Source organism: Melanaphis sacchari, unplaced genomic scaffold (assembly GCF_002803265.2).
Source record: "Melanaphis sacchari strain LSU unplaced genomic scaffold, SCAv2.0 Contig45_pilon_pilon, whole genome shotgun sequence".
In the NCBI taxonomy this organism is placed as follows: domain Eukaryota; kingdom Metazoa; phylum Arthropoda; class Insecta; order Hemiptera; family Aphididae; genus Melanaphis; species Melanaphis sacchari.
Genome location: NW_020271303.1, coordinates 2,249,490 through 2,272,596, shown reverse-complemented (window position 1 = coordinate 2,272,596; position 23,107 = coordinate 2,249,490). Strand labels below are relative to the sequence as shown.

General features: G+C 27.9%; 1 protein-coding gene across 1 annotated transcript in view; it reads left to right on the top strand.

Annotated features, from left to right (window-relative positions):
* The first annotated feature begins 7,178 nt into the window (after positions 1-7,178).
* The window catches only part of LOC112598161 (BMP-binding endothelial regulator protein), a 68,148-nt gene continuing 52,219 nt past the window's right edge, over positions 7,179-23,107 (top strand). Inside the window, exon 1 of the mRNA XM_025344538.1 lies at positions 7,179-7,361. The gene's annotated coding sequence lies outside the window, so the exon portion shown is untranslated. The remainder of the gene's footprint in view (positions 7,362-23,107) is intronic.

Sequence of the window (23,107 nt, the reverse complement as noted above, 5' to 3'; positions counted from 1 at the left end):
AAAAATAATTTCATTTAAAAAAATATATATTTGATATAAATTAAGACAGCAACTGTTTGCGACCTTCATATTTCTTAAGGATCAATAATTTTCAAAAATATTAATTAGAATAAATGTTATTAATGAGGATAGACACAGTGATGTAAAACGTTGTAAATATATACATAGGTATATGTATGCTGTATTTCTGTACGCACTATAATGTCGATAATAATTCGATCTACATGAAATTTATCATATATTTTTTAATCTTTTAACGATACATATAATATTGACCAAATAATGATTATTATTATTATAATTAATTGATTTTTTTTCTTTTTCGCACTAAGTTTCTTAAATACGGGTATCTTTTAGAGCGTCGTATTTTACTATAATAATATTATATTATGTACTATTTAGTCTTTACCTTTTACTTACATTATGGTTGAAAATTATACAGAAAACTAATTATTCTGCAACATCTGTGCTATTATATAAGTTACTATTATAATAGCTTTTATGCATTTAATTAGGATCTTATGACTTTATTAATATCTTAAACGTGGTTATCTGAGTTAACTCTGCAATCAGTCAGGTATTAAACAGCATTGTCCAAGCTAAATAAAATATATATTATTCGTCTTGTCAATGAATAGAACACATATAAACTTTAAAAAAATGGACTTAATTAGCTAATTCTTATTATAAAAATTTTATTGTAATTTTTAATATGTAATCGAATTATTTTTATTTATTTAGTATATGTTCATATACCTATTTATCGTATGTAAATATATTTTATAATTGTACAATATGCATTAAATCAAATTCTTTCGAAAAACGAGTGTAAAGATTTCGTAGGTAACTAAATTTAACGTATGACTAACTAGTAACTCGTTATCTAATATAATAATAAGTATGACAATAATTATTTTGACTATATTAGAATATGTTGACCTATTCTAAATTTATTTAATTACGTAACTAAGTAATTAAAGTTTAAAGTATGAATAATTTAAATAGTATTTAATGTAATGCAAATATTATGTGGCTATTTAAAAATAATTCTTACAACTAATTTAAACGGGCTGATATAATAGCAGAATTAAAATAATCGTTTATTAACCGAAAATTATTGATATGTAATTATTTAAATATAAACCACTTAAAATACTAGAAAGCTTGCTGATTTATGTACTAATATTTATTGAAGTTACATTAATATTATATTGAATACATTTATGTAGGCCTCATAATTCATCGACAAGTTATAGTTAAAATTGCATTTTTATGACATTTTATGGTGAAATGAAATAAAACTTAATTAATTAAATTTAAAATAATGTATTTGATTGAGTGCCATATTGGCGTACTAAAATGGATAAAAAAAAATTTGCCGTTTTAATGCTGGCGTGCAATTTTTAGTGAAGACTTAAAAAGTTTTTTTATTGCTAAGAACTTAAAAATATGACTGTTTTTCAATAAGCGATTGTTTTTTTAAAATAATTATTGAAAAAATTATCTTAGTAATATGAATTTATTTATTTGATTAATGTAATTATATTGTTTTATATACCTAATCAAAAAAAAATACAAATCTATGTTTTATAACGTATAATGTATACACATAACATTATATATCTCAATTATTTAAGTATTTACTATGGTTTACTATAATTGTTAAATGATTTGCTTAAAATGCATAGAAGTACTTATGTATACACTATACACTTATAATCAATTTACCAACAGTTAATTCAATGAATGCAAAAAGTTGGAGAGGAGTCGTAGTTTCATCAAACTGTAGTATACCTATAATAATATATTTTAAAATAGACATGGGAGATAAAATAAAATTTAATTTAAACTTACAATATTTATCTGTTTTATAGCCTCCCGATTTCTGTATGTTCTTGGTTTATTTATATAATATAGTGTGGCTGTTGACACGCGTACGTCTTCAGCCTTGTGTTATTTTGCCAACTTTTAAATGAAAAATTGTTCGATGAAAAAATAAATAATAATCATGAGCATAAAATATGTGATTCCGTTATCAATCATTCAAATATATGTGATTTTATTGATATTAAAATAATCGTTTTAAAGTATACATGAGTAATTATTTGTTCAGTATCTATTTTTAAACTTACTATCAATATTATTATATAATATAAAATTTTATGTATTTATGTATAAGTGTAATATGTATACAAACACATTATATATATATATATATATATATATATATATATATATATATATATATATATTATTATTATATTTTCAACATAATGTAAGAAAATGTATATAAGTGAAATAACTAGGTGACTAGACATATCGTATGTCTATCAAAAGAGTATACGAGACGAATACTGTTGAATTAGACACGAACATATCAAAAATGTATTCAAAATTACCTAATCCGGTCTTGGAGGCGACTAGAAATTGGTCTGCCAAGGTAGCTATTAGTAATGGTTGATATTATAGCGGTCTGACGTTATTATTATATTATTATATTATTTATAATATATATTTAATACATAAACGATAGTTTGATGAGTTATATACTTTTTTTTAGTTACCATGGGAAAATTTTTTCGAAATAATAACTTGTGCGAATTAATGATATACATTAAACGGCAATCGGTTGGATCACAGGATGTCCTTGAGGGATCACTTATATACTATATATTTTATAAGCACTCTAGACGGGCGACGGAGGTGGTGGCCGTTTATCTGCGTCAAACTGTTGGGTCAAAATCAATAATGTCAACTTACGTATTATTATAAATTATAGATATATTAAGTATACATACGTACCGTACAGGTTCCTCGATTTGCGTTGATTTGCGTTCCAGGTAAATATGACTCGCGAGCACCATACAAGCATATAATATTTTATATTACAATACTGAATACTTATATTATTAGTTATATGTATACAGTAAACATGCTCACATAAAATGGCCGAAGGTTGTATGTAAATGCGTGTATACACTTTACACATACAAACACACACACACACACACACACACATATACATTTATATATTATTGTGCATAGAATATGTATATTAAATAAATGTGTATGTGTGTGTGTAATACACATTTATATCAAGATCGTTATTTGACCAATGAAAACGATTTCATACACGACCGGCTCCAACAGAAAGGAGTAGATAAAGGATACCAATCTCCATTTGTACCGTGGTTGGTGCAAACTAGATCCCGAATCCAGTGACTGTTCTTTACCGAGGAAAACTTGAACCGAAAAATGTTCTTTGACGCGATAGGTACTAGAGTTTAAAATGGAACCATTGACCGTTCGATAACCAGTGGTTACTGCAGTTTTTATGTTGCACAAATTCATGTATTCACTATAACATATAACGTATTAGGTTTTATACTTTTATAGTTAAATTCCATAGACTATATATTCATTATTCATAGTCTATAATATATCCATTATTATACTTCTACAAAAATAAAAACAACTTTCACTGAACATTCGATTATAACATATCAAAATATATCTACATTTAGGAAAAGATTAGTTAAAAAAAAATTAAAAACGAGATTATTTGGTCATTAATATGAATATAATTATTATATATATTACGATTTATAACTTATGAAACTGTTGTTTCATCCATATAGTTTAGGAATGGTAAGAGATTGCCGAGGAAATAAAACTTGTACCACGAATCGCCCGATGGCCGTCGTGGCTAGTTCTGCAATATATAATAATATAATAAATTGTGTGTATTGTTTGAATATCAGCGTTGATACATTTGCATTAAATATTTCAAACCTATACGGTTTTTATAATTAATTACATTATATAAAGACAAGCCAATGCATTTTATGTTTAAATGGTGTGCGTGGTTTAAACGAGATCGTAAAATGCATCCTATGTATTCTATGAATCTACCGCGATAACGAGTCTATAGAAAAAACATACACATTATAACCATAATATATTATAAAGAGTAGGTATAAAGAATTTAGTATTCATATTATAGTTACATATAATATTAGAATAGCAACGTTCAATTGTTGGTTTAAACTGCAGTGTTCTGTGATTACGAGAAAATATCCGACGGCTCGTTCCAAATAGAATGAATTTAGAGTGCATATACACGTACATAACACAATGAACGCAATGTGACAATATGTAACATTTACCCTTTCTATTGAGTTTTATAATTTTACTGTAAACCTTCTTACCTGAAAATATCTTAAAATTGTTCTTATTATATATATATATATGGATTGGAATGTATCCGTTTTTAGTCCCATTATGATTTTTCATCTTTATTTAGGTACTTTTTTACCATAACGATTTTAATTAAAAATAATAATTTATTTACTATTTTTTTCGTAGTTCATATTTTATTCATATTATATATAAAAATAGAAACCCTTTTTTGAGTAAAATTAGTACTGTCTGAATGTGCCTATAGACAAAAATTATAACTACCTATATATGAATACTGAATGTCAATTAAAAAGCATTGAAGGTGATAACTGATACTAGTAATATTATATAAGAACTGTCTGGTTATAACTATGTCACAATGTCGAGGAAAAAAACACTTAATAATAATTCATAATAATAATAAAAAATAAATATTTGAAAGAATGTACCTACTTATAGACTAATGTGGAATGGTTTAAGAGAGAACGAGAAAGTATAATACATAAGAGTTTCGACTTAGTTAATTGATTTTCTCTAAACACAACTAACCAGTTCCTTATTTTAATTAAAACAATAATTCTAACTGTGATAAAAAGTTTGATCTTATTTAAAAAAAAAATAAATAGGATAATTTTATTTTTGTCTAATTATATTACAATCAATGAATAGAGTCGTATAAGACTTTTAAAATGGTAAAAAAAACATATAAAACTAATATTATGCTGTATAATGTATTTCATATTATAGTGTTATACAATTAAATAATAGCATAAATATCTGTTGTGTTTATATGGTTTATTTAATATGATATGTCGATTTTCGAATGAAAAGTAAACCGTTAGTGGACTAGTTTTACCAGTTAATATTTTACCGAGATATTGATTACGTTTATACGTACCTATATACTTTTGTAAATAGATTTTTTCAAAAATAATCATTGAACTGAGTTGTAAACTGAGTTTTTTACGAATAAATGACAATTGAATAATGTTACCTACCGTCTATATACTTAATGCTTAACGGAAAGTACGCATTACTACACAACTTTCCATCCAACTTCGAAGTAAGTTTCATGGATGAGACTGATATGTAAATATATCTTATACTACATTAACTGACCCTAAAATTATATTAATCATAACATTTTAACACGTACCCGATCTTATACCAGAGTAATGTATGATATAAGTAGTAAGTACAGTCCGAGACAATGCGCAGTACCACAATTATTGTTTTTGGAAGAACCGTGATATATATATTGAATTTACCATATAAATAACCAATTTTAATGATACACAAATAAATACGTATCATAATTATTGATAAATTAACCGTCTGTTGAAACTGTTGCCAACAAAATTATATTCTCTATATAACGTATATTATATTCTGCATCTTTTTTTTTTAGTAATAAATATGATTAGTGATTACAATCTATTAGACATGGTACATTAGATTCAATAAATAAATGTGATGTGTAGAATATTTGGAACTGAACAAGGGAAGACGTTCTGATAAGGTGCCCATAGTTGTACAGCTATTTGTTTCAAATAACCAAATTTATTATACTTATAAATTACAATAGTATCTACTCGTAATATATACTTTATGTTATGGTATTTTCGTATTAACATTGTTATGTCTACCTGATAACAGTAATAGTCATAATTATATTGGAATGTGATTGTGACGTGCTAACCATGGATTACCATTTCACCTCCTCACCACCAAGAACCTTTTTACACTTTATATTATAACAATTTTTTTAATTAAAGAAATGTTAATACGAGTATAATATTATATTATACTATCCGATATTTGTATTATTTTGTTATTTTTTCATGACTAAACAGAGTTGTAAAAGATTGTGCAATGGATAATTTATCCATGCTCTAATAATTAAAAAAAAAAGTAGACTTTTTTTTTTTTTTTAAACCGAGTTAACCCAATAATCGTTTCACCGATATGTTTAAAATGAACGAGTTAAATTTATTATTTGCAAACAATTTACTACTAAACTTAACAATGTCGCGTTCGCTTAACTTAACTTATTGTTTTCATTAGATCGCTCGCCATTGTTCGTACAGCGATATTACATGCAGTAGTATTTTATGACGCGTTTCCCCCCGGGAGTGTTTCGGACTGGTTTCCGGACGCGGAACCGGTGAAAAGCGAGCGGAAATCGAACGGGCTGTGAGATCAAAACCGGCGTGGAGGTCGGCAGACCTGCAGAGAAAAACGCGAGTACCTATGGCGGCGGCCAGAAGACGCGCACGCGCCCGGTGCCGATTGCACGTGTGCGATCGGGCGCCGGTACGACCCACTGGCTGGCTAGTCGGGCGCGGCGGCAGCATAGGTGGTAGTAGCGTCGTGTACAGCGTGGCGCGCGCACACACACCAACGATCCATTGCACCATAATCGCGATATCGTCGTCGTCGTGTTATCGCGGGAAATTTAATACTATATTGTAACGGCGGCGGATACGTTACAGTGTCACTTGAACGGCGACACGACGCGTCTGCCCCGCGCGACACAGCGCCTCGTACGCGTAAGACACAGCATTTCAAGCGAAAACAATTTTCAAAATTTTTTTTTTTTTTTTAAAACCAACGCCGAATCGAAAATCGTCCATCCGTCTCGCCCGCGTGGTACGATTCATGATGACAGAATAATATTTTAACTTCCGATACGTCCGACGGTTGTACTCGCATCGTAATAATAATATTATAAAAATTATCTTACACAACCTTATCGTCGCATTGCGATCAAGGTGTATTTTGTGCGGAAAATATTTAATTGTTATTGTCGTTACAATTTTTTTTTTTTTTTTTTTAACAACGTGTGACAATAATTACATACATACAAATATATATATATTTTTTTTTTAATCGCTAACTTCGAACGCGATATAATTATTGTATTAAAATATTATTTATATAAGTGATCATTATTTTATTTTATTATTATTATTTTTTATGTAAAAGACAATTTTAATAAAACGATTTTTTTACGTGAAAATATATTTTGTCAGTGTTTTGTGTTTTTTTGTTAATTTATTCATTCGTTTTTTTACGATTCTATGTAAACCTAATAAAGTGTATTTTAATCATAATTATTTGTTTGAACTTCATTCATATATTAAAATATTCTTCATCCAGAATTTCATAACAATCCGTTCAAGGTAAGATTTGACTTTTATTTATCATGTATCATTATTATTATTATTTTGTAGTTCTAAGTAAATACGTGTTCATACTCATTAAGTTATGCATGATAAAATATTTCAGGCGATTTATAAAGACATAAAAATAAATATCAAATTTTTTTTTTTTTTTTGTTACCTATACGAAATAAATAGAACTGATAATGAAGACAAATCGCTTCTTCTAAAAGTGCAGCGAATTAAACATAGACTTGGAAAATCTCGTTTGATATTAGACCTACGGGTTAGGTTTTAATTAATATTATTTTATCAACTTAAATCGCGATAATACAATCGTTAATCTTTCAGAAATCCCGACAATTTATTAAAATCATATAGCCATTATATATATAGCATACTACTAAATAAACGTGTAAACGTTTAGTTATAGCTGAAAAGTCAAAAATAAATAATTTAAACTAGTTTATTAAGATGTATACTATTACCGTGGTAAATGTACAAACAATTATAATATTTCGTTAACAGTCTACAATATAATATATATCTGAGCGTATACATATATAAAATGCATTCAATGCAACTCTTTAGTCAGCGGTCTCTCGTGTATATGCAATAAAAAATAAAAAGAGTTAAATGACTGCAAAGTACATGTGGTCCCAATTCTAATGACCGATTCGAAAGCTATTTGAAATACCGGTTCGCTGTGTCTGCACGTCGGGTGGAAAGCGATAATTACTACCTTTTATTATTTTTAGAATGAAAAAGTTAAATAAAACAAAACGAAATAAAACATTAATATTTAATCATTAAAAAAATTATTGGATGATTAATTGAGACGTGATATGCTTGCATGAGATAGTTATCCCCGGATGTCCTAAAATTTTTAATCGGAGTAGAAGTGTAATTTAATATTAAAATAAAGTAAAATATATTTTATGAATTTCCTAAAAATTATTATAATTTGTATGCAAATACTTTGAACTTGTAGCAATTAATTTATATTGTAATAAATATTTTGGATATACAATAATAATAGGTAATATAATATTTTTTTTTTTTTTGATAATTCTTATATGACAAGTTACTTGGTTTGATAAAATTAATTAAATATAAAAAAATTCTATTGATGCTATATAAAATTATAAAATCATTAGGATTTTATAGTTTATTAATTTAATCTGCTACACGAAAATTTTAAACTTGAACAAATTATTTTTGATATTTTAAGAATAAATATCTTCATTATTTAAATGTAATATCTTATTTATTAAATACAAATTAAATTAATTTTACTATGATATATAACATAATCGATTATTATTAATATTTTTTGAACTAATATTATTAATTTTATCATTATTGATTTTCCAATGAGTAAAATATTTTTTAAGTTTTATCATGGAATATCATAGTAAGTTTGAATATACAAATATTTGTAACATCTGTAATTTTTAATTTTTAATAAATATTTAAAATATTATAAATTTATAAATTGTTGATAGTTAAAAACAATCTATGGTAAAATAAATATAATTTTACTCGTTTAACTATGATCTATAACAATAGATAGAAAAAAAATACTGACCATGGTATAATATATGTCCGAAGATTAAAAGAAATCAATATAATTAGTAATTTAACAACTAAAACGAAATAGTTATGTCGGATTTTCACATATGTTATGCTACACAACTATAACCTACATCACAGTATTTAAATATATTATAATTAAGTAAATAACTAGATCTACATCATACATATTGCTATTTTTTAATTTAATTTAATTTATAACATAATAATAATTTGTTTATCGAATTTTTCATTATTTTTCTTATGGAAACGTTAATTTGATATTTAGGTATATTATAATACAATACTACTTCAAATTTTATTCTGGTCTAAACCGATTAAACCACGTTCTCCCTAATAATATTAATAAATAATAATAATAATAATATTCCGATGGACTGACAAAATAACCCACTCGATTCCTTTTTAAAACGAATAATAAATTTCCATTGCAATACAATAAAAATAACAACATAATGGGGCTACTCTCTACGCACACGCGGTTAATGTGCGCGGTCGAGGATTAGGACCGACAGTGAATTTTTTCGTTTGACCGTCTGTTTGTTTGTTTGATGGTTTGTTTGAATAGTAAACACATTATTAGGAGTACTATGTATACGTACGTGCGGTAGCGAAAATAAACGATCCACACACGTACGATAATAACCCGACCGGGCTACCCCGTCATTTGCGAGTCATCAGCTGTAGTACTAATGAAATTTTAAATCTTCTAAAGCCTAGAACAAACCATTATAAATAGTGCTGTTGTATAATATTATATATAAGAATACCACGTAATACTTTACCATGAGACGATTTAGAATTTTATTTTCAGTGAACCTTTAGTTTCAAACAGTTTTTAAATACATATTTTATCGTCATTATAACTTAAGAAATGATTTTTTTTGCCTTGGAGTTTACAAAGTAACATGAATATTCAAGTCTAAAATTGAATATAATATTAGGTGAAATTCCACCATGCCTGGGGTTGTCGTTTTTCCCATGTTTGAAAAAACGAGAACATCGAACATTTCTTCCAATTTTAATTTAAATTTCATCTAATTTTTCTATTGAATCACAAATTTTATATTATACTCATAATAATAAATCGAAGTTTCTTTTTTTTTTTTTTTTTTTTGTGGGGAGGAGAGAGAGTCAGCATTTAAGTAACAAGTCTTAATTTTTATTTTATCTTTTGCTTTTGGTGCGCAGGCCACCACAATGCACCATCTAAGGTCCGAACATTTATATAGGTATCAAGGCCTCGATCTCATCATACATGTTAAAAAAAAAATACAATTTAAAATATAAGGATATTCTATAATTTTGGCGTATAGTAGCTACAGTTCTTGTAACGCGTTTTTATTAAATATTATGAATTTATGCGTGTATTGAATGAGCACATTACAATTTATACGAATTCATAACATAATGATCGACCTACCTGCCCAATATTACGTTCTAGATAAGACAAACGATTTTTGACACAACCATATGTTATAGAGTACAATATTATTTTGGTTGGCTTGCGATACGTACGACCTGCAATCTTGGTGGTGTGACTCATGGAGTTCCTACCGAAAACAGAAAAAGATGCGTATTAATATTGCTGTGAACAACCGCTAGTTTAATGTGCAACGCACAAATGTTAAACGACATATAATATCCGATTCTGACAGGAAACATCGTTTTCAAATGATTCGGCAACCGTATCTATGATAAACCGAGCTATAGGTTACTCTAGCAGCAACTTATAAACGAGTAAACGACCACGACGTCTTATAAGTTCACCGTGTACTAATTATCTCCGTATTTCGTACTACATAATATATTTGTTTGAATTTCAGACAAAGATATTATAATATTGTCAGTAATAATATTTCTTTTTAAAAAAAAGGCCTTGTTGCACTGCACTAACCTGCTAAATCCGACACTGGTTGGTTAAGATAACCGATATCAGTCGGCGACGACGATTTGAAATCTAAAACGAAAAATCGCGTTTCCCGTCGTAGAAAAACGCTTTTTTTTGTGGATATGTATCCACGCGCTGTTTTATGTTGCAACCTACGACGTAACCACGAAAACTTTAGACATTAATCCTGAAAAATTTAGATAACATATTTGATTTGCTGCTCCGAAGCGGGCAAGCGAAGGTATTATATTATTTTGTATAACCAAAGATAATAATATTATACTTGCATACCGGATTGGTCTTATTTTAATATTATACAAGTTTGAAATTACAGATATTTTATGCCCTCGTATTTTATACATATTATATATTTATACTAGCACATTACTTACTAAAGTTATTATGTATATATTATGCACTATTGCAGATATTATTAGAATATTTCGTTTATACGATTCATATATTCTTTACACAAAAATGGTAAGTATAATATTATATAGGTTGGGTACCCCATATTATACGCGCCGTGTAATAAAAAATACTCGAAGCACGAGACCCGTGGTCTTCGAAAATTATGAGACCGTGGCACAGGTCTGCGGTTCCAGCCGCAGATAAGTTTTCCAAAGGGGTTGGTCCGTCGTCTGGCTGTATAAATAATATGATATTGTCGCGTACTTATTTATTCGTCAGATCGGTAGTCGACTCCAGACGTCTCGACTTAAATGACGCGAAATAAAAATATTGTGACCTGTTTTCGCGATCCAAATGTTAATTTATAATATCGGTACATTTACCACGATATGTTATGCACTATATATTATTAAATTCATGTAAAATGTATGTACTTACCAATAAAATTATTACGTCTGCATCGTACGCAGACGACAAATTTATAGCGATCGTGGTTGTTTGCCGATTTTTATAATTGCGTCGTCCAAAATATAAAAAACCAATGTCTCGGTGCAATATCTAATATAATTACTAATACTGATATATGACATTTATATTTTTATAAGTACTTCCACTATTACAATAATATTATGTTATGACGTCAATATATTTAAACGCCATTTTCCATTATTAACAACTTAACACTTTACCATGCACATTTCCGCGTTACATATTATAAGACGATTCGATTCAGCGCGAGAGTTAAATTCTCTACACAAGCAATACACATATGTAAAGCAGTACGTAATCATTCCTGTTTAGATTTACGCTCATCAATTATACATTATGAATTGCGGCATAATTGTTTTCAACATTATTGGTACAGATAAAAGCAATATCAAATAAACGAATACATTTGTATCTCTTTTATTTAACAGGGTGTTTTGTCGTTCTTGTGTTTGTTAAATTACTTTTTACTGCTCACGCTATTATTATTATGGTTAACGATATGGTATTATAAAAACATAAGTTCATTATAGTTGATAGGCAGTTCCAATTTTTTTGTTAACTTTAACTGGATGAACTTAAAAAAAGCTTTGTATGTGTTTTTAAAATAATTCTGTAATAATCAATTTATGGGGGAAATTTGTATTGATATCTAACAAAATATATTCAAACAGTTAATGTAATATCACGCATCCGAATTAAATGCTTTTGTATGTTAAATACTTAATACATATTTCTTATAATACCTAAATTATATGTAATATTAGAATTATGCCGAGGATCGTAATAATACATGATGGTATACATTGCTAACAGATACGGATTATGATGTTCATTACACATGATATACTGTTTAAAAGAAATGATATGTACGGAATGAATTAGTAAATAATAAATATATGATATCATATTGTTTTAATTATAATAAATTACATCGTATTATATGTATTTCTATGGTATTCCTACGTTTAAATCATTCCGTCGAATAGCATGAGTATTGCAGATAGTAACAGATAGTAAATCGCACATAGCTAATAGGTTTAATAGGTTATAAAAACAGTGGGTCATATATATAATCAATTATTATTATACATAATAATTTATTTATTATGGTTCAGGGGGAAAAGTGTATTTCTATAAATTTTCTAGAACTCACGGAGGAAACATTGGATAATAATATTTTTTTTTTTTAATGAACATTTTATATCATGGTGTAGATAAAAGTATGACATAATAATTAAAAGTTGTGATACACAATAGTTTTAGAATCTGTTATTTTTGATAGTATTTTAAATTCTTAATTTTTTTTGCTAACCTATGAACTACGGGTGATTTTACTTTGGAATTGTATGATCAGCTATTCAGCTGTGTTTTGTTAATCGCGGTAACGGTCATATAGTCACGATTATTAGCAGACTTTTGGTTAAATTTTTTGGGGACTAACATTATCAAAAAAGTGGTACATATCTCGACCATTATTTAAATGATCTACTGATGTATATATAATTCCATTTAGAGAAGGAAAAATATTTAAATTTATTATTTCAAAGACTTCTGATATATGTCTCATATATATCATAGTTATTTATTCGACAATATGAAGTGGTTGATGAATTAGGAAAAAAATGTCATTAATTATATATTATTTATAGGCATGTGGCAGATTGCAGACAGCTTAATGTGACTTTGATTAATCATTATATTATTGTATTAGTTAGTTATTCGATTTAAGTATTACATGACTATCAACATAAATATCTCAAAAGTACATTATAATATGAAATCGTTATCAGAAGGAAAGTTGCGTTAAGATAAAACTGGATAAAAACAAGTTGTAATTAATTGATTTTCCTAATGCTTATACTATTTTTTAATCAATCAATGAGCGTCCATAAAAATCGATAACCGATAATATACGTGTAACTATTAAAATTAGGACTTTTAACCATAAAAAATGAACCCTTGTAACCTATATGTTAACCACCGAAATAATAAAATTGGAACTCGAATAAAACCTTAATGAACGTCAGAATCTACTGACAGATACAATTTTAATAGATTATTTAATTTTGAGTCAAACAATAATAAAAACTAGCTTATAAAAAAACAATTCTAGTAACATCTCAATTTTTACGTGAGAAGTATTATGTTATATTATAATAATCGTTGCATGTTTATCTATATTATCTTATATCTACGATTAATTATCGATTGCAGGAAGGTGTGAAAAACTGTAGTAAGGGTTAAAGAGATACATTCAATATTTATGATTATATTATATTTTTGATAAAATATTTTTTTAAATATTATATGATTTTCAAGTGAAATCTTAGCATAAATTATAAGTCACTTCGTTTTTGATAACCAAAATAATAAAAAAAATAAAAACTAATTTTTGCACCATTGCATAATATTTATTTTTCTATTTATTAAACATAGAACGGTATGAGTCAACCATCTAAGTACATAATTTTGAATATGTTTAAAATATAAATTAATTGTTAAATCACCACCAGAGAAGACGGATTTTTTTTTTTAAATACCGTTATCAATTTTTGTCAATATAATAATATACAATATACATATTTATTTATATATAATATTACAATAATGTTGTAACCTATAATAACGTCGACGACAGATAAACGCGTTTCGCCGGTTTCGTATTATTTAGAATAGTCACACCATTATTTATGTGATCCAATATTATTATTATTATTATTATTATGCATTGCCGAGTATGAGCAGCGTTTGTGTGTTGTCTACACGTATATGACGGGCGTGTGTGACAAGACGAGCGGTCGCGTAATAATTTATAGTACTGTTGTATATTATTATTTAATCGACGACAAAACTAAACCATTTTTCGAGTGTTTTTTTTTTTTTTGTTTTTTATTTCGTTTCACACGCCGAGTGCTGTCAGTCAATCAGTCAATCGTTGACGTTGGTTATTATTTCGACTACGATCGTAGGCCTCGCGGACGATCGCTGTTGACACGCGGGCGGTAAACCACAGATAGATAGTTGTTTGAATAAATAATTTTTTTTCCTCGTTTTTCTTGTGGACACATTTGGTGAAAAACAGACTGTCTCTGTGCCGCTTCACTGTACGTGTGGTATTTAAAACGTATACAATTAAAATTGAACGTAAAATGTACAGATATGGATCATAGTCAATCGCGTTGCGGCAAAGTTAAATGATTATTATCGCGAAACAAACTACATTTTAAAATATTATTATTATTATTTAATGTTGTATTAAGGTATACCTACCTATATACGCTTGATATTCGACAAATGGTAAAAAAAGTATCGTCTTAAACTATATGATTTAATAACACATAACTAATTATAATTATGTAAAATGTTTTTTTCCCGACCACGTTTGAAATATTACTACATACTCGTTTTATCATTCTTCAGATAAAATTTGCTATTCGGATCGATAACAATATATTATACTCCATGGTGGCCACACTTATGATATCTGCTCTATATATTTATTATGATAGTAGATACGGTGCAGTGTAACGTTAAACCACAAAGTCGTCAGCCGGTATATATTATACACGATAAAAGTTCCAAACATCGTAAAATATAACTTATTTTTTTAATATTTTGCGATTCGATAAAAAATCTTTAGTACGCTTTACTCTAATTGTGTCGTGTTTATTTCACGCCGTCGATCGTGCGACAACGTTTTCGACCCAACTTCCATGGCCGGTTCTATTTCGTAAGTTTGCTGAGCGTTTCAAACGTTCGCTCACACCTCTCAACCGACATATTCTACTCGATACTGCCAGTTAATTGTTTATAATATATATGCACTAACGGGTCTGGCGAAAAACCAAAAGATTCCAATGATTTCCATATGCTGGTTTTCGATTGTTATCACGATGTCCAAGATATATATTATACAGCTGCAGCTAGTAAAAACTAAAAGTTGTAACCCAGAAATCGTCAAGTCCAACATGTTGAAAAATTATTTTGTACAGTATTTGTAATTCGAGTGCAATCGTTTTTGGATTACATTCTTATTTCACAATGTATATTTATGTGAACACGCACAAGTGTATACTGTATATATATATAATACCATCTTATACAACACTGTTTTATGTTGATGAAAAAAAAATCCTTTACTGAATTTCTCATGGGAATTGTATATTATTGTTTGTTTTATGAATTCGCTAGCTATATTTTATTCTACAGATGAATGTATTTTTTATTATTATCATTATTTATTTAATCTCGGAAACGATGATCAAAAACGCATTTTTATAATTGAATATTAAACAAATATATATTGTATCCTAATAATTTTTTGTTTTTTTTTTGTTACATTTTTAATCAATTTGCTCATCAGCTAATGAGATAAGAGATGATCAAACAGTTATGCAAGAGTACTAATAATAATATTATGATAATTATTGAAAACCGCTGTACCCTATAATTATGTTATGAATTTGAAAACAATATAGATTAAAGGTACCAGTATAGAGTAATAATAAATATAGTTTGTCAATACAAAAATAAATTTGTTAAGTAGGTAAATGTATATATCATTAAACATCTATGAAAAATCGTAAAAATATATGTATCTAATTAACCTATAGTATAACAAATTTTAATGGAATGAATAATTACGATGGTGCGAATAGAGATAAGAATGCGTATCTAACTATCGGGTTAATCGTTTTTATTTTTCATAAATATATAATTAAATGTCGACAGAATTAAATATTTCAACTAATTATATCATATTTTTATTCAGGTACCTACGTGTATACATTTTATACTGTGTATAATTGATAACCGTTCACAAATATTAATTTAAATTCCATTCATGCTCATAAGTATAAAAAATAAAAAATGAAGTAACAATAATTATTATTTAATACGTTCATATAAATAATAATTTATCTTTTATATCTATTACACTAAATAATGATAATTCTATTTATACGGTCGATGAAATGCAATCTATTAGGACTATTAGGTAGTTGTTTTTATGAAGTCGTTCAACACATATAAAATACATACATATTTTAAAAATATTCATGAATAGTTAGGCAAGGTCTTAAATAAATAAATTACGATATCTAAATGCTTGTAACATAAATTTAGGTTTTTGTGTCTTACATAAACTCATCTATTTTTTCAACAAATAGTTTTAATCCTATTCGTAATGAATATTCATCGATATTTGAGGTCATAAAAGGCCAAAATCCACGCGATCGCGTGTTTCAAATAACATTACGGTAGCGCTGTTACGTTTTTAACTCTAAAATTTTGTCATTGGTTTATAATAATATTTATAAATACCTAAAAACATTTGGCATTAAGATATTTTTATTTCAACATCTATTTATTTGAATTACATTATGTACAGTATGATAATAATAATAGTATGTACGTTTTAAAATTTGTGTTTGTGTTAAAATTGTCTAGATTTTCTAGGTCTAGAAAAATTTGCTAATAATATACATAAAATATGATGTAAGTATATTTTTTATGTTCACTCAGATACTCTAATAATATATTTTTAATCGCAATACTCGTAGAAAATTTATTAAATAGTTAATACTACTATATATGTTATATACTATTGAGGTTTTCCTTCAAACAAAATAATCTAGTGTACATCAGTGCATAACATGACATAATATTATGTAATAATAATATTATATTCAGCTTTTACATCAAAAACGATCGATAAAAACGTTAAAAATACTCATCTATTGATTAGTTATAGATTAAGAGATACTGCGATGTCGACGTTTTAATTTTTCTGATCCTTACCTTATCAGCGTATTAAATTATAACCGTTATGGCTCATGTTAAATAAACTTTATCAAGAGTATTTATCCGGTATTAAAAAAAAAAAAAAAAATTAAGTCAGGTAACGAAAATACTATAAAAATATTGTATAGAACTAATTTAATATAAAATATGTTTAAATGTACATTTAATTATTATTCACGTATTATAATAATTATTAATCACATATTTGGATATATATAATGGTCTACAGATAATTAAAACGTAGTGCATGGAATAGTAATGATTATTTTAATTTTATCTATTATATTATTAAATCAAAATAATTATTTTTATATTTATGTGTTATAAAATAAAAAAAAGAACCATAAACTATTCTTAAAATGTTAAGTTAAGTAAACTTTCTTTAGTTGGATAGTTCATTTAAAAATTTGATAGAAGTAATCAAATATAACATACCTATCTGTTTAATATTATACAAATAATAGAATGTAGGTATAGCGCAATCCTAAAGGTATACTTAATGATTTTTTCATGCAAATAAAACTTTTATGTAACAATAATTATGTTTCTGAGCAAGTTAACTATACATTTAAATCTCAATTGACCATTTTATTTTCAGAATATCATTAATTCTAATTTTATACATATTCAAATCTTTGTATCGATAACTTAGTGCATACATCAGTTTTTATATATGCTTCATCGCATTTATTTTATTCAATATTTTATGAACTATAAAAGCTCAAACATTGCTATGTTTATTATCATTGTAATATTACGTATTAAGATTCTAAATACTAATTAGGTATCCCTATAATATAAAGTATATTTTAATATATATATATTATGTCATAGAGAACCAAATTATCTCAATAATATTCAATAATCGATACTAACATGAGCTACAGGCATAAGGCATACTAATAATATAATAATTGTGTAAATAATGTGTATACTTGAAATGAATATTTTATTATGATTTATGACTCATACATGCGATTGTGCTTTTACTTCAAAAATGGAGGATAAATCATAAAACAAACACTTTACGTAGGCTTAAAAATCCAAACATTTTTAAAAATAAGAAGTTCAGTACCATTTCACAAACTCTATTATTATCGTTTGTTTTCGACGCAATTCCATGCGCAACAGGACACCAACGAAGTTGGTGAATAGGGTAGAGGGGTTATCGACTCGCGTATTATCTCAGTTTTCTAAGTTATTAAAATAACATATACCTAGGTACTGATATTGCACTATAATATTTCCATAGCGGCATACTTTAACTCAAACATCCCAAAAAACGTAACCCTGTATTACATTATTTTATTTTTAAATTGTCGAATATTAAACTATAAAATATATTTTATCATCATATAAGTAATGAGAATCATTTGGCGTATCGAATAGTTTGTTATGCGAATATTATACTAAAATTTATTAAAACAATTCATGTAGATTTACGCAGAGACACGTGCACTACATATCGCTTATCTAAACTACATTATGAAACCTATATTATAATTTATTATATTATTAATATTGCTCGCATTATATTTTAAAGAAGGAATTTTTTTTAAAGCAAATTTGTCATTTCAAATATTTGAAAAGTTTAAAACGTTTGTTCATTTATTTTGTCAAGAATTATTTTTTAGGTGAGTAATGAGACTATAATGAAGAAATGACAAGGGCTAAAATCGTAAAATTTATTGATCATGTCTAAATATCGTAACCTTTTTTTTCTTAAATGTTTTCACAGTAAAAATATTGCAAATTAAAAAAGAACCGATAAAAATACCAAATGTGTTTGTATTTATATTAAGTCATTATGGTGCATTGTTAGAAAATAATGATGAGAAAATTATTCATAATTTATTTATATAATATATATACCACTTAATATAGTTACTGTGTTTGTGACACTGGGAATTATTCCCATATTCCGCATACTTTCTATTCAATATTTTTAGGCACCGACTCGAGTATAATTTATATTAATTATGTACATATTGTATATTATAATCACTTGATTATACATTTTGAGATATAAATTATCTATAAAGCCATATAACTTGAGAGAATTTCGCGTTTATTATCGCGCATATTGTTGTTGTGCTTAAGTAATTACTTTCGAAAGATCATCAATGGATTAACTACTATTTAGTTAAGAGGTAAGACGTGCGTTTTTCGATACGCGATGTATACCAAATAAGTAATCATTTTAAGTTTATATTTAATCATGATGCGATTATATTATGTATTAATCAAAGAATATTTAAAACGTTAGGGAAATTATTATCATGTACATTATAGTCTATAGTATCTTTACGATTTAAAAATATTTTTAGTAGACATTTATGAATTATAAAATGTCAGGACTTAGAAAGCTGTAGATAATATTATATAATGCGGCAAATTGGACCTTAGGGCCAATAAGAAACCTCTAAAGCTGACTATGTTTAATAATTTGTATTTTAAATTATTAAATATTTTTTGCTTTATAAGCCGTATATTATTTTTAAGTAGACAACAAAAACAATGTCGAACATGACATAATTTACCATACTATTGGTAATGATAAAAATAAATACGTACTTGTTTGTATCCATACTTATTTTTCACGTTAACACGATAAAATAACAATAGTATTTTGGGTGTGAAAACTTCCATAAATTATAATTTATTTACAGTTTTAATAATTTTTTTAAATTTTTTTTATAGTATAATAATTTCATAGAAAATGCCACCGATGGGCGCCGATGAATTCTTTGGTCATAAGTTTCAATTTTATATCTACCCTTATCTTATATTTGCTTGTTGTGTACTTTTTACAAAATAGATTATAAAATATCAAATAAAAAAAACTATAGTATTGTAACTAAGTAACGTATAAAATATATAAATGTAAATTGTGATTGGTTTACAGATTATATTATTATTAAAAGGTTCAATAATGTAATGATGAGATACACGATGAATTCGGTAAAGTCCAAATATTCTATATAATGTATTATTAAAAGGGCTATGATGAAAGAGTCGTCACTATGTTTTTGTCGTAAGAAATTCTGCTTGCTGACATCATTAAGTCGATAAAACATTGCAAAAATTTTGCCGCTAAACATAATATTATATTATTATCAGTCGCACACGCGAGATAAAAAAAAAATGGCTCCGAAGATTTTATTAGAGCCTCGTTTGCGCAGTGCATTCGCTGCCATTCATTATTTTATTGTCGACAGCAGCTACGACCGCCGCTTTTTCCTTAACTCGACTGAAAGAGAAGTTTGAGAGGAGGAGAGAGAGAGACTTATATTATTATGAGTCAAACTCGGCCGTCGCATAAAAAGCGTTTGGATGTTTTTTTTTTGTGCTTTTTTCCGTTTCACCCTCTCCTTCCCTGTTACCCGACGTCGCTTTCGTTGATAAACTGTTCTGCGCCGAGGAAAACCGTTTACAGACTGCAAAATATAAGGGCGATGGCGGTGGAATGAGACTGAAAAATTAAAATAAAACCGCATAAATCATTATATGTGCGCGACCGAAGGTTTTATTTTTCTTAAGTACGAAACGCACACACGTGCGTATGTGTGCATGTGTGTGTATGTGTGTGTATGCATTTCGCAGTATATTTATTGTTTTATATACGTTATTATGGCCACGAATCAAAATGTAAAAATCCCTCCGGACGCGTTTTACGAGCAACGCCCACCGCCCGCGCGTCCAGCGATCTCGGAACTGACCCATCCAAAGCGACTTTTTAAGTATCGTCTGCTTTATTATTATTATATTATCGTTATTATTATAATATACCACAGCTGCAGCAGTCCTCTTCCGCATCGTTTCCTCGTCGACTGAGTAGCCAACATAGCGTGATATATATATTTATTCGCTATTATAATATACAAATCACTCGCCTATAATATAGTTCTATTAAAAATTACGATAACCATTCACCGTGTTCAATGCGTGTAGGTACTTTGGTAGATTCACGTCCTTCCTAATAATCTAGATAATCTAGCCACTTTAATATACATTATCAATGCGTTGATGTGTAAGATACATTATGGTTTCGCTGCTCTATTCTATAGCGTATTTTTCATACGAAAGGAGTTATGTCAATGCTGTGTCACATCAGTAGTTATTTTGGAGTAAAAAATGTTTTTTTAGATTATGAGCGGTGCGATAAATGTATTGGTTTCGCAAGGACGTGTGTTTATTATTTTTTTTTTTTTCTTCGTTTACGCTATGATCCCCGATTCAACTTGTTTTATTCTTTACTCGCTATGTACTCATTGCATTTCGTTAAAGATACCGCAGCAATAGGCTACGTATATGTATTTGGGTACATATAATAAATATACATTGATATCGATTTTTTTTTTTTAAATTTAGTTTCCTATACGTAATGATTGTTCATTTTTATCAGAATATTAATGCTAATATGATTTTACACCGATATTTTGATATTTGTACGCGTCTGTATACGTTTTTATGTACAAAGTCTGATGCTGAAGGTTTTTTTACACTCTGCATATGCACATAGGCACATTTATTATGATAACACCATTAACTCAACTTAAATACGGTTAACCCGACTAAGTGGTAGTAAAGGTACTTTGGGTTTTCTGAAATAACATGAATAAAAATTCTAATCCCAAAAACTTTGTCGGTGGCATAATATGATACGAGCACACCGTTGCGTGATTGGCTTCATAATAATGTTATGACTGGACGTTAAGCACGAGCATAAGTGTGCAGTATAGAACATTATGGAAGTCGATATAATATAATATTGACACGGGTATAAATTCAATATAATATCATATATACCGTCGGTAGAATGACATTTCTGTGGTGGAGCGGCCGTAAAATGACAGTGGGTGGTCGATCGGCTGTGCGCGCGACATTATATTATATGCGCGTAAGTCTCCGCTGCAGTTGACCGATTTGCAGACGATGCTTTTCGAGTAGAGTGTTTTCAGCGTTCATATCACCGCCCGGGGACGAAAAAAAATTGGTTATTTTATCGGAAAGGTTTGATTTTTTTACTCTACAATAAACATACCACCGCTGCGGTATAAACATTATAGTAAATAACAATTTCAGTATATATTGAACGTAAGATTTTATTTCAAATGACGGGCGTCAGGATGAATTGAATTTCCCTTAAACATTCACCGCAGTGAGAAAGCATGACGTTTGTAGTCCGGAAGGGTGGTGGTTGGTTGGTATAACAAATTACTGTCATTTAAACTTTGGACACTAGGATGAGTCTCGCGCGTCCACCGAGACGCCTACCGCATCCATCGCTAAATACAATAATATACAGTAGAAGCCGCTTATTAGAAACACGGATAATTGATACAATCGTGTTATTGAAACAAAATGTCTCGGGACGGATCGGCCGTATATTAGAACATTGAAAATAAATCGGATTATTGAAACATCACATCGGTTATTTGAAACAATTGGGAGAAGGTCAGTTGACATATACACCGATTATCTAGCGATAACCAATGTACTTCAATTTTATCTTTGCTGTCGTTACGTTTATTTTTACTGTAATTTATCGCGAGAATGCTCTTTCTGTACGTACTGGTCG